General features: G+C 47.3%; 1 protein-coding gene across 1 annotated transcript in view; it reads right to left on the bottom strand.

The window, feature by feature from the left end:
* Nucleotides 1-14291, bottom strand: part of TAF1C (TATA-box binding protein associated factor, RNA polymerase I subunit C) — a 112848-nt gene that overhangs the window by 68332 nt on the left and 30225 nt on the right. The window lies entirely within an intron of this gene.

The raw sequence follows: 14291 nt of genomic DNA on the forward strand, positions 1-14291 counted from the left end.
ACCTGGGGATCTACTTCCCAAAACCAGTCAAAGAAAATCCCTATGAATCCCAACAGTCTGATCCACAACCAGTCCTGGGGATGGCACAGGACTGGGCAGTGTGTCCTGTAGCACATGGTGTTGCTGTGAGTCAGGTGCCGTCTCAACAGCAGCTAGCAACCATCCCTGTGTGCTTGGGATGTTGTCAGTGAACAAAATGAGACAACAAAATCCCTTTCCTGGTGGAGCATAGACTCATATCTCAGGAGATTCTCCCTGGAACAGGCATTACGTGGCTTGGGATTTGAGTCATTTACTCCCGAGCTGGACAAGTCGGAGCTCTGCCCCTCAAGGCTGTGTGATCCTGGGTACGTGGTCTCAGTGTAGTCTTGGGCACATGGTCTCCACGTGTTCTTGGGTACCTGGTAACAGTGTGGGTGTGGGCACATGGTCTCAGTGTGGTCCTGGGCATGTGGTCTCAGTGTGGTCCTGGGCACGTGGTCTCAGTGTTATTCATTCAAATTACAAGACCTTACAATGTACCAACCTTGCAAGATACCAAAAACAAAACAAAAAAAACCTGTCAAGCCGTCAAGTCGATTCTGACTCATAGTGACCCTATAGGACAGAGTAGAACTGCCCCGTAGGGTTTCTAAATAGCAGCTGGTGGATTCGAACTGCTGACCTTCTGGTGAGCAGCGGAGCTCTTAACCACTGTGCCACCAGGGCCCCTTGCAAGATAAAGTGGGTAAAAATAGAGCCTCAGAGTGTAGGTTCTGAAGTCCACTGCCCTTACGGAGTGTCACTGTGGGTGGATTACTCTCTTCGAGCTCCTAGAATAGTGTAAATGCCACCTCATAGGAAACAGTGAGGTTTACATGTGGTAACATACATGAAGTGTGCGTTAAGAACACTTCTAGATGCTTCTGACAGGTCAGGCACCGTTCTCCTTTCCTCACATTAACTCATCTCAACAACCCCATGAGGCAGACATTAGCATCTTCATGTTACAGGTAAGGAAACTGAGGCACAGAAGGGATAAGTAACTTGCCTGATGATTAGCCTGACATCCAGGAAAGCTCAGAAAATGCTAGTTCTGGAAGGTTCAATGAGAGGACTGTGAGGTGCCCAGCACAGTGTCTGACTCTCAGTAGAAGCTCCACAACCACCAGCCTCCTCCTCCTATTTGGAGGACTTTGCTAAATAGGAGGACTTTGCTAGGAGGGCGGAGAAGCACCCTCATGCCTCCGATGACAACACCCCTCCTGGTTTACTGGGTGCTTGTCTCGCCACTCTTGCTGTGTGACCTTGAGCCAGTCGCTCCCCCTCTCTGGGCCTTGGTTTCTTTATCTGCAAAATGAAAGGACCTCTAATAGTGCTATTTCCATTCCAGACCTACTGGGGCTCTTGACTTAGGATAAAGGCTTTAGATTCAGCCCATGCATTTGCTTAAAACGCCTTCTCCACAATCATTCTCAGCCTGTGTACCCTGCATCCATTTCCTAGGCTACTCTTCTCAGCCACGCTGTTTCCAAAGCATCTATAACCCTGCATTGCAAAATGCATTTCAATCAAGAGGAAAACTGGGCAGCTGAACGGAAATAAAAGTTCCTCTCAATTCCAGAGCCAGATGAATTCCTGCGGACAAGGAAGAGTTGAGTCAGCTCATACATCCACACTTGCTTACCCCACAGCATTCCGGAATTCTGCATGTATCACTTTGTTCATCCTGAGGGGTCAGGGGAAGGCGAGTAACCTCCAGAGAGAAGAGAAGAGCCTTTTGAAATCTGGGGAGCCCTTCCCCCAAGCTCTATCATTTTGTCAGTGCAAAAATCAAGACTCCGAGGGCTCTAATGACTTGTCCAAGGTCACACAGGAAACCCCAGCCCGGCCCAAGATGCTGCCTCCCCACCAGGGGCCCTTTGCCGAGCTAGAGAGCTATCCTTTCTGTATTCACTGTACAAACTCAACTTTTCAATGGGGTGCCCCCTGGAAGAGCTGGCCAGCAAAGCTCCTCTCAGTGACTGGGAAAGGTACTCACTCCAAACAGCCCTCTCGGGAATAATGTTTAACAACATCCGGTTCCTTCCTGCAAACCCCAGCCCCTGTAGCAAACACCAACTTCCCTGAAGTTTAACTCACCCTCCTGTCTTAGGCAGCCTGATTCCAGCTGTTCCTTGGCCAAACAAGGGGAGCCCATATCTCGGTGGCCGGAGAAGAGGTTTGTGTTGGAGCTGAAGGGGAAGAGAAAATTCCAAACACAGCAGTCTCCAGCAGAGTTAGTTTCCAACCCTTCTTGTGCCTCCTCCAGAAAGCAGAAGTTCGTTCATTCTGCATCTCTCTCTCTCTCCCCAGTAGCTGCAGAGAGCCCTAGGGGGCGGGTTAGGTTTGTAAAAGGATACAGAAGCCTTTTTCCTCACGAGAGGTGAGGGTCCGGGGGTCTGTGCTATGAGAAGCCAGCCGAGCCGGCTGGAAGGCTGTCTTGCTTCAGCAGCGGGCACTGCGCTCCAAGTCCCACAGGGACAGACAGTGTGGTCCTGCAAGGGAAGGGGGGTGGAGAGAAGGGAGAGCTTAGAAATAATCTCTCCATCAGCCAACAGCAGGCAGGAGCAGCAGCTGCCCTGCCAACCGTCTGCAAGACACGGAAAGCTGTCCTTCCTCCCCTGCCAAGGAGGAGCATGACTTGGAAGTGGCCAAGGGTAACTTGGGGCCCAGGGCACCTGCAACTGCCTGTCCCCAGGCATCTGCAAGGCTCCTGGGGGTGGGATGCTGATGATGGCAAGGTGCTCACGTTGAAGCTGCAGGTGAAACTTTTTGCTGCTTTTAAGGCCTGGGACAGGTTGGGACAGATAAGTGCAGCCTCTGAGCTAGGAGTAGGAGTCCAGGAGGCTGCCTTAAGGAGTGGGAAGAGGTGCAAGCTTGGCAGTCACACACACCTGGACCCCTGGCTCCAATGTGAAAGACTGTGTTAGGGATTGGATTATATTCCCCAAAAGATATTGTGAAGTCCTAACCTTTGTAACTGTGACTGTGACCTTGTTTGAAAATAGGGTTTTTCTTTTGTTAAGTTAATGAGGTCATGCTGGAGTAGGGTGGGTCCTAATCTCTTCTAAGGGGTGTCTCATAAAGGGGAGAACAGACACAGAGACATAGATACATACAGAGGGAAGGTGCCATGTGAAGATACACCGACAAGCCAAGGAACATCAAGAGATGCTCAGGGCTACCAGAAGTTGGAGGAGACAAGGAAGGGTCTTCCCTTAGAGCAGGCAGGGAGAGAGAGCATGTGGTCCTGCCGATGCCCTGAATTCAGATTTCCAGCCTCCAGAACTGTGAGACAATACACTTCTGTTCTCTAAAGCCATCCTCTTTGTGGTATTTTGTTATAGCAGCCCTAGGAGCCTAAGATAGGGTGTGTGACTTTGGGCAGGTGACTTAGTACCTCTGAGCCTCAGTTTTCTTGTTTATTAAAAAAAAAAAAGGAGGGGGAAAGGGGTAGTTGCCGCTTAGGGGGCACTGAGTTTCTGATAATGGTGGTAGAATAATTTGGAAATAGATATGGATAGTGGGGATGGTTCTACAACATGGTGAACATAATGCCACTGAATTGTACATGGAAAAATGTTGGATTGGTAAATGCTTTGTTCTATATATATTTTACCATAGTAAAGTACTTCTTTAGAAAATGGAATAAGAGGGAGGAGTTCAGGGAGTGTCAAGTCTGAAACCACAAGGGTAATCGCCTACTGTGGGTTTGGCTGTGGGTTGGGACGAGGAGGAGGAAGCACAGACCCAGGGCCTGAGTCCTGGCTTTGGTGCAGCCGTTACCTTGCTGAGTGTCCTTAGTCAATCACTTCATGTCTCCGGGCCTGTTTTCTCACCATTCAAATTAGGACCGTCAAACAGGTGATGGCTGAAATTGTACAACCATCTTCTAATGTGATGATCAGTATACACTGGCTTTTCCTTAATTTTCTTAAGAGATCTTGATGCACACTGTCTTAGCTTCTGGAAGCTGAGTTATCATTATCAGGTCCATTTTACAGATGAGATTCCAAGGTCTAGAGAAGGGGCGTGTTCAAGGTCACCTTGCTGGCTAGATTCTTCACTAAACAGGTGCAAGCATCAGAGAGTGGAGGCAGTCGAGCTTGAGGCTTCCACAGGTACCTGGAGGGGGCTTCAGGAGCTGTTTTCTGGTGGCCCTCTGCAGCCTGGTCAGTGGGGCCAAGTCCAGGCAGGAGCTGAGATGTTAACGGTGTGGATATCACCTAGTGTAATCGTTTTCAAATGGAATTGCTTGAAGCCCTGGGGCTCTGCAGACATGATTGAGGAGCCTATTGTGGGGGGTGTGCATGAGTTTCCTAGAGCTGCCCCAACACAGTGCCACAACTGGATGACTTAAAACAACAGAAATTCATTCTTTCACGGTTCTGGAGGCCAGAAGTCCAAAATCAAGGCATTAGCAGGGTTGTGCTCCCTCTGAAGGCTCTAAGGGAGGATCCTTTCTAGCCTCCTCCAGTTTCCTGTAGCCCCAGGCATTCCTTGGCTTATGGCAACATAACTCCAATCTCTGTCTCAGTCCTCACATGGCCTTCTCCCTGTGTGTGTGTGCGCGCGTGTGTGAGCGTGTGCACACGCGCGCATGTGCGCACACACAAAAAAAGTTTTGCGCGTACAAATCTCGCTCTCTTTTCTCTTATAAAAGGAGCCCTGGTGGCACAGTGGATAAAGTGCTTGGCTGCTAACTGAAATATTGGTGGTTCGAACCCACCAGCTGCTCTGTGGGAGAAAGATGTGGCAGTCTGTTTCCATAAAGATTTACAGCCTTGGAAACCCTATGAGGCAGTTCTACCCTGTCCTATAGGGTCACTATGAGTCAAAATCGACTCGATGGCGATAGGTTTTTTTTTTTTTTTTGGTTTTCTCTTATAAGGACACCAGTCAGTGGATTTAGGGCCCATCCTACTCCAGTATGACCTCATCTTAACTAATTACATCTGCAAAGACCCTGTTTTCAAATATTTCACATTCATAGGTACAGGGGGGCTAGGCTTGAACGTATTTTTTGGGGGGACAAAATTCAACCTACTACAGGGTAACCAAGGGGAGGACAAGGGGGTGGGACTCTGTCTGCTAACCTGCCTCCACCATGACAGCTCTGTGCTTATCTGTTTTCACTAGTGAGACTGTAAATGTAGCCCAGATAAATGCTGGGGCCGTATGTGGCCCAGTCTCTACCGAGAACACCTGTTAGAAATGAAGAAGCTGTGCCCTTGCCCCTGGCTCCCTACTGCTCTCAGACTCCACAGCTGCTCAGAAGCCTCTCATAGACACAACTCCAAAGTTATCTTTCCAATTCATGCTGTTTTCCCCTCTTTCTATCTCTTCCCCGCCCCATCTCCCCAAGCCCTTTATTACTTATCTTGACTTAGCCTCTCTGGCTGAATCTCCCTCTACCTGTCCCTCTGCCCAGTTTTCTCTGGATCCATAGTTCAAGGGTTTAAATCAAGAATTCCCCCCTTCCCAGCTGGGTGACCTTGAGCAAGTTTCTTAACCTCTCTGTGCCTCAATTTATATTTCTGTGAAATAGAGATTATTTCTTCTACCTATTGATTTAAGGAGCATGGTGGCACAGTGGTTAAGCACTTGGCTGCTAACTGAAAGGTTGGTGGTTTGAAGCCACCAGATACTCCACAGGAGAAAGATGTGGCAGTCTGCTTCTGTAAAGTTTACGGCCTTGGAAACTCTGTGAGGCAGTTCCGCCCTGCCCCATAGGATTGCTACGAGGGCGGGCGCACAACAACTACAAACAAACTATTGTTTTGTTGTGATTATTGAGCATTAATCTACATTAATTTACATTTATAAGGCCCCTGGAAGAGTGTCTGGCAAGAAGTGAGACCCATGTGAGTGCTTGTTATGATTATTATCTTAAAAATTTTTGTGCCAGTCCCAAAACAAAGATATTGTTTGAAAAAGGAAGTCTACTGTTAAAAAAATTTTTTTTTTTAAAGAAAAGTGGAGAGTCACTGATCTAGTACAAGCCCCTTATCTTCCCGTAGAGGAACTGGGACCCAGAGCTGAAAAAAACCCATTGCCATCGAATCAATTCTGACTCATAGTGACCCTATAGGACAGAGTAGAACTGCCCCATAGGGTTTCCAAGGCTGTAATCTTTATAGAAGCAGACCTCCAGGTCTTTTCTCCCGTGAAACCTCTGGGTGGGTTTGAACTGCCAACCTTTCTTTTAGCAGCGGAGTGCTTAACTGTTGCACCACCAGAGCTCCTTTACTACAAACTTAGTGACTTAAAATAACACCAGTCTGTTATCTTACAGTTCTGGGGATCAGAAGCCTGAAATAGATCTTAAAAAAATCGAGGTATCAAAAATCAAGATGTTGGCAGAGCTACGTTCCTTCTGGAGGTTCCAGGGAGAATCCCTTTCCTTGCCTTTTCCAGCTTCTAGACCAGCCTGCTTCTATAAAGATTACAGCCTTGGAAACTCTAGGGAGCAATTCTACTCTGCCCTATAAGGTCGCTATGAGTCGAGATTGACTTGGTGGCAATGAGTTTGGTTTTTTGGTTTAATCTTCACAAAAGCAGACTGCCCATGGAGCGGTTGGTGGGCTGGAACTGCTGAACTTTTGGTTAGCAGCCAAGTGCTTAGCCACTGCACCACCAGGGCCCCTTCCAGCTTTTAGAGGCTGCCAAAATTCCTTCGCATGTGAACCCTTCCTCCAACTTCAGACCAGTAGCGTAGCATCTTCAGATCTCTCTCTGACTCTGCCATTCTTTCCTCCTTCTTATAAGAACCCTTGTGATTACTTTGGGCCTAGATAATCCAGGATAATCTCTCCATCTCAAGATCTTTAATTTAGTCACAGCTGGATTTCTGGGGGGGAAGGGAGGGAAATCATGATTAGTGGTGTTTGCCAATTACCATGGTGTAAATCTTTCTAACAATTTCAAGTTAACAACATAACATCACTGAACTTGGAGTTGGGAAGAGGTGCTGATGACTGGCTCTTACAAGCCTGTACCAGTTGACTTCAAGACATCACTATACATGTAGTCCACCAGGAAGGTCAGGGAAGAGCTCCCAAAGCTGAAACCCTTGGCTCAACCTTGATGGGTGAGCAGCAGAGAGCAAGGTGAAGAAGTAAGTGCCAGGTAGAAGGGGCAGGTTGGGTCCAGGCAGTGCATCTGGGGACCTGAAAGGGATTCGGCATGACCAGAGAGTTTGGTACGAAGTAGAGAGTACTAGAAAACAAGGGCAAAGGAACAGGCAGGAATCGCAAGACAAGGGGCCTTCTACACCTTGCTGAGGGGTGTGGATGTCTTACTGTGGGTAACAGGCATGGGGTGGGCAGTCACCGGTGTGTTTAAAGCTGCTGTGGTTCTGATCAGAGAGCACACCAGCATCATACCTGGGGAGCTTTGAAAACACTCAATGACTGAGCTGCGTCCAGACCAATTAAATCAGAACCTCGGGGCTGGGACTGCATAGAGAGGAGTGCTTTGGAAGCTGCCTGGGTGATTCTAATGTGCAGCCAGGGCTGGGAATGGTAGCTCTAAATCAGCAGTGACACAATCAGGTATACATTTCCAAGAGCTCATTCGAGCTCACTCAGATACTGCTGGAAAAAAAAAAAAAGGCGGTGTAAATTGGTGGTGAAAAAAAAGAAAAAAAAAAAAATTGGTACAGCCCTTTTAAAGAGCAGTTTGGTACCATTGTTCAAAATAAGAGATGCAGACACTTTCTGACCTGCCATCGCCGGCCTAGGAATCTGCCCTTCAGATAGACTTGTACGTGCGCACAGAGATCTGTGTAGAAGGATATTCCCTACAGCGTTCTTCGTTTTAGTAATATTTTATTGTGTTTTAGGTAAAGGTTTACATAGCAGTTTAGGTTTCCATTCAGCAATTTCTACACAAGTTGTTCGTTGACATTGGTTACATTCTTCACAATGCATGAACATTCTCATTATTTCCATTCTGGTTGTTCCATTTCCATTAATTTAGTTTTCCTGCCCCCCTCACGTTCTCATCTTTGTTTTAAAGTAATTGTTGACTGTTTGATCTCATATCAGTGATTTTTTAAAGGAATGCAGTACTCACGGGGGATACTCTTTATTTTGTGAGCTAATCTGTTATTTGGAGCCCTGGTGGCTCAGTGGTTAAGAGCTCAGGTTGCTAAACGAAAGGTTGGCAGTTCAAATCTACCAGCTGCTCCTTGGAAACCCTATAGGGCAGATCTACTCTGTCCTATAGGGCTGCTATGAGCTGGAATCAGCTTGATGGCAACGGGTTTGGTTTTTGGTTTTAATCTGTTATTTAGCTAAAAGGTGACCTCAGGGGCTACTTTTGCTTTAGGGTTTAAAGAATATCTCAGGGCAATGGTCTTGAGGACTCCTTTAGTCTCAACTGGTCCAGTAAGTCTGATTTATTTATTATTTTTCAGGAATTTGAGGTTCTGTTCCACATTTTTCTCCCATTCTGTCAGGGTCCATCTACTGTGGCCCTAATCAGAATAGTTGGGAGTGGTAGCCGGGCACCATCTAGTTCATTTGCTCTCAGGGTAGATGAAGCCGTGGTTCATTGCAGTCTATTTGTCCTGTAGGCTAGTTTCTTCTTTGAGTCTTTGGTTTCTTTGTTTCTCTTTTGCTCTGGACAAATAGAAATCAATAGTTATATCTTAGATGGCCGCCCCCAAGCTTTTAAGACCCCAGATGCTACTTACCAAACTAGGATGTAGAACATAAACTTTATGAACTATGTGATGCCAATTGGCCACGATGTCCCACGAAACTATGGTCCTTAATCCTTCAAACCCAGGAAAACAATCCCTCGAGGTGTTTAGTTATGAGCATTGTTTAAGTCACCACCTTGTGGTCTTTTGTTATAGCAGCCCTAGGAAGCTTATGTACTGACTAAGGCCACAGACCCTACTGAAGTAACCTGAGCACTGTCTTTGGGTCATTGAGGTTATTCAGAATGGCCACACTGGGGAAACTGAGAGACTTCAGTACCTTTCACTATGGTCTTGAAGTACAAGCACACTTGGATCATTTACCACTGAGAGTTACAAAGTTAAGGGGCCTCTAGGACCAGTCAGGTGACATAGGCAGGCTGGATGGGGGCTAGAGCAAAACTGGGAGCCCGAGACCCCACTCATTAAGGTAGAATGTCGATCCAGTGTTGCAATATTTTTCCACTTTGAAAGAAGAGCTGAAATCCTGATTTTTATGCTAAATCTCCCAAATTCTAAGTATTGCCAACTAATTCAGAAATTTATAAAGCACTGTGGAGATGAACGTGTACATGTCCTATGATCCAGCAATTCTGCTCCCAGGTATATGCCCATCAGAAATACGCATGTTCGACTCACCAAAAGGCATGGACTAGAAGGTTCGTCGCAGCACTGTTCTATAATAGCCCATTATGGGTTGAATCATGTCCCCCAGAAATGTGTGTCAACTTGGCTAGGCCATGATTTCCAATATTGTGTGGTTGTTCTCCATTTTGTGATCTTATGTAATTATCCTGTGTGTTGTAAATCCTATCTCTTAGGACGTTAATGGGCAGATTGCATCAATAAGGCAGGACATAGTCCACAGGAGGTTGTGTTTTGAGTCAATCTCTTTTGAGATATAAGAGAGAGAAGTGAGTAGAAAGGAGAGGGACCTCATTACCACCAAGCAAGAATAGCCAGAAGCTGAGCACGTCTTTTGGACTCGAGGTCCTTGTACTGAGAAACTGCTAGACCAGGGGAAGATTGATGACAAGGACCTTCCCCCAGAGCTGACATAGAGAAAGCCTTCCTTTAGAGCTGGCTCTGAATTCAGGACTTTCAGCCTCCTAAACTGTGAGAGAATAAATTGTTAAAATCATCCACTTGTGGTATTTCTGGTATAGCAGAACTAGACAACTTAAGACACAGCCCTAAAGTGGAATGCCTGCTAACAGGAGAATGGATAAGTAAATCACAGCATACCCACACAATGAAATACCAGCAATGAGAAGGAATGTAGTACCACCACCTGCAACATCATGGATGAATCTTCCAGTCAGGGGCGGATTAACTAATAAGCAAAGTACCCACAGGAATACAGTTAGCATCTAGGGGTTTCTCCTTCATTCTAGCTCAGAGAGGGTGGGCAGAGGGTCAGGGAGAATGGCCACTGCATACTCCCTGCCACTTATTGCTGAGTTCTTTCTTCATACCACTCATTGAACTAAATGCACACTGTAACCCCTCCTGCACTCCTCTGATATAGACACAATTACTTTCCCAATACAGAGATGGAGAAGTTAAGTAGCCTGTCAGGATTCAAACCCAGGTCTGTGTGCTGGTAACCACTCTGCTAGACCTCACTAGTGTTTTAAATTCCAGCAAGACTACATTTCTGGGGCTGTGTTCCTGCCTCAGAGACCAAGAGAAGGGTTTGGAGTTGAGTAAGACACATGAGAGGAAACCAGGTATAGACCAAACTGTACCAAACTGTAGGTAGTGCTTAATTTTACTTTTAACCTAACCTATTGTTAATCTGGAAACCCTGGTGGCATAGTGGTTAAGTGCTATGGCTGCTAACCAAAGGGTCAGCAGTTTGAATCTGCCAGGCGCTCCTAGGAAACTCTATGGGGCAGTTCTACTCTGTCCTGTAGGGTCGCTATGAGTTGGAATCGACTCGACAGCACTGGGTTTGGTTTTGGTTTATTGTTAATCTTTATGAGTCACTTGGAAACCTACTTGTGGGAATAATAATTTAATAAAACATATATTAGTAACAATATAATAAAGTTATAATTTTATTATTATTTGATAATCAGGACAACTGACTAGTTCATTGGGTCTGTGGCAAAGCCAACCGGTAGGGCTCTTGGAAATGCAGAGCATATCAAAGGCACTCAGCTTCTGCTGGAGTTCCACTCCCTGCTGAGATCTGTCCGTAGATGGAGCACAATGGTAGAACCTGAGAGGTCCTCAAAGGTAAACAAGGCACAGCCCTGGCCTTGAAGACTTCATGTCCGAGAGACAGACTCATAACTGACTATCTAATAAAGACAGATTCAGAGAAATGTTAATGAGGTATAACCGTTAAATTTTGGAGGATAGGGGAGATCAAGATTGATTCTAATTGGGAAAATCCAGGGAAGACATTTGGAGGAAGGGGTGTGTGAACTGGGTTTGGAAGTAAGAGTAGGAGTTTGAGCAGCGACACTAACATTGATGAAGGCATTGGGCTGAGGTGCAGGAGTGAGGAGTGAGGTGTACAGGCGAGGCATGTCCAGGGACAGGTGGGCAGAGATTAGGTTAGTAAAGGAATTAGGGGTGAGAGCAAGTGAAGATGGCTTTGAAAGCTGGGTCAGGCACTGGGATTGTGTTCTGAAGTCATTGTAGGAGCACGGAAATGTCTGAAGAAGCACGTGATCCAATCTGACTTCCCTTAGGGAAGATAGGTCTAGAGTGGGGCTCAGAGACCAGATAAAGACTAGAGACACGTCAGTCCCCAGTTATGAGACCAACAAGAGTGTGTGTAAAAGAAGGCAAGGACCGAACTAGGAGGCAGTGGAAGGAAGGCGGGGGCTTCAGAGGGAGGGTGCTTCAGGGCAGGCCTGAATGGCCAGGGACTGGGTCAGTGAAGGGAAGAGCAGCGTGCAGTGGTGAGCAGGAAAACGAGGCTCCAGTTCGAATGAGAAGTAGGAAAGGAGATGAGGTTTGGGGGAAAGAGGATCACAGACTTTAAACTTGTTAGGTTAAGGACATCCTGCTGGAGATGTGTGGAATTTGAGTCCCTGGCATCAAGAGAGAAGCCCTGGTGGCACAGTGGTAAAGCGCTATGGCTGCTAACCAAAAGGTAAGCAGTTTGAATCCACCAGCCACTCCTTCGAAACCCTGTGGGGCATTTCTACTCAATCGAATGCAGTCGCTATGAGTCAAAATCGCCTCAACAGCAAAGAGCCTGAAGTACAAACACGAGTCTCTTCAGCACTTCCGTGCAGGGAGTGAAGTTATCCCAGGGGGTTGAGAGGATGGGCTCTGGGAAGGAATCATGGGCCAGAAAATGCCTCAGGGGATAGTATCATGTGATTGGGGAAGGGGGAAAGGACTTCAAGGAGGAGGCCCTGTGAACGGTGCTCATGTTACACAGACCACGAGGATGAGGATGGCAGAGGGACCTTCTCCGGGCAATTGGGGGTCAGCAGTCACCTTGAGGGCAGTTTCTGTGGTGGTGGACAGCAGAGGCAGCTGTGTGGAGACCCGTCTTCTGGGAGTTTGTTAGGTGTGGGGAGAGCTCCAGTGGCAAGCAGGGGAGAGAGAAGGGGTGCGTGGAGTCAGGACACTGTGCAGAGGAAGTGGGATGATCTGGCCCTGGGAAGAGGGAGACCTGCAGGTAAATGAGGGGGTGATCCCGAAGGTGAGGCCTTGTGGGAAGAAATGGATTTCTGCTTGGTCGTAATAGGCAAATGGACAGAGTGCCTCTGAGTCCCAGGCTGTCTGCAGGGAATCTGAGGGGTGTTTTCCTTCGGAAGACCAGGCTCTGGCCAGAGGCAGGCAATGAGCTTGGGGTTTGAAGTTGACGGGTGTGGAAATAGGCTGGTCCCTAGTGTGTTCCAGGACAGCCCCACGTCATGGGAGCCTGGCCAGGGTTTTCCGCCTGTGAAGAGAATCCCTGGAGGGACTTGAAAACGACCTAAGAGTCTGACGTATGGGCTGTTGTTGTTAGGTCCAGTGATTTGGACTCATAGCGGCCCCATGTGCCAGAGTAGAACTGCCTTAGAGCCTTTCCTAGGGTGTAATATTTATGGGAGCAGATAGCCAGGTCTTTTCTCCCACAGAGCTGCTGGGTGGGCTCGAACCACCGACCTTTCCATTAGCAGGCAAGCGCATAATCATTGTGTCACCAGGGCTCCTTGATGTATGGTACGGCCCGTTTAAAGTTTTTTGGAGTTCTGAAGAGCAGCCTGGGTGAAGTCTACATGGCCGAGCAAGTGAAAATCTCCCAAAGCGGTGTTCAGAGAAGTAGAAGAAATATAGATGGAGTTTAATAGTGCTTTGTCCTGTGGCTAATTACTTCCTGCAAATGGTTAGCTGAAAGGTGATTCCACTTACACGCAGTGTCTAGAATAAGTAAATGCGTAGAGACGGAAGTAGCTTCAAGGTGGGGGAGGACAGAATGGGGAGTCATTGTTTAGTGGGTACAGAGTTTCTGTTTGGGAGGGTGAAAAAGCTTTATAACTAGATAGTGGCAATGGTTACACGACATTGTGAATGTAATTGTACGCTGAAAAATGGTTAAAATGGCCAATTTTATGTTTTATATATATATTACCACAATTAAAAAAATGTAAGAAAGGGAAAGCTCTTGGAGGGTTCCCTCCTTCACACCCCCTTATCCTCTCTGTCCCCTTGTCCCTCCCCTGTCATTGGCGCTGATGTGGTCCTCCTCAACGGTGTGCGTGCATTCTGATGACCCATCCCTGAGCGCCAATGTGAAAAGATGCCTCAGGAAAAGGGCGCTGTCCCAGGTGAGTTTAGGGGTGAACAGGGTCTAAGATTCCAGAACTCTCTGTGCACTCTTTGGTTGGGGAGCGCAGCCTGGGAAGTACGTGGCCCCGGTATTGCCTGGGCGAAAGGATCACCAGGCAGCACACACGCCCCACGTAAAGGGGATACCTTGGAGTCTCCGTGGAGTCAGCCTGACTGTAGGACCTTTTCCCCAGCATCATTCTGCAGGAGTGGAGTGTATGCAGGGTTGAAGATGGCGGGGCGAGGATGCCAAATGGCAGGAGGTAAGGAATCATGGAGACCAGAGGCCGGCACTGTGGCTGCCTGCGTCCTCCAGGGTGGGCCCAGGGATGGAGGGAAGCAGGGCCATTTTCAGACACTCGGTGGTTTTGTCTTGGAGGCCTCCTCCCACATCAGTCCAAACTTCAATGCACCCACATTCCACATCAAAAAAGTATTTTGCTTTGCAAAGATCTAAGAGCATCTTACTATTTTGCTTTTGAAATCATTTGGCTACGAGGAGCTCATTAAATCTACGATTAGCACTGACTTGTTAGCAGAACTTGTACCTGCTTTGGAGAGGCCTCTTCAAAGAGAGACAGTGACATAGACATTGTTTTTAAGTGTAATGGAATATTTTGGATGCAAAATGGCCACTGAACAAATGAATGTGCTAAACATCAAGATCGATATGAATAGCAGGTTTTTCCCCCTCATAATTTGGAAGCTTGGTATGTTTTCAGAGTCAGAGGTCTTTTAGCAGGTCTTTGAGAAGCTTTGAGGGCCCGGGGTCTTGTGTACC

This window comes from Elephas maximus, chromosome 21, assembly GCF_024166365.1.
Source record: "Elephas maximus indicus isolate mEleMax1 chromosome 21, mEleMax1 primary haplotype, whole genome shotgun sequence".
Lineage (NCBI taxonomy): Eukaryota > Metazoa > Chordata > Mammalia > Proboscidea > Elephantidae > Elephas > Elephas maximus.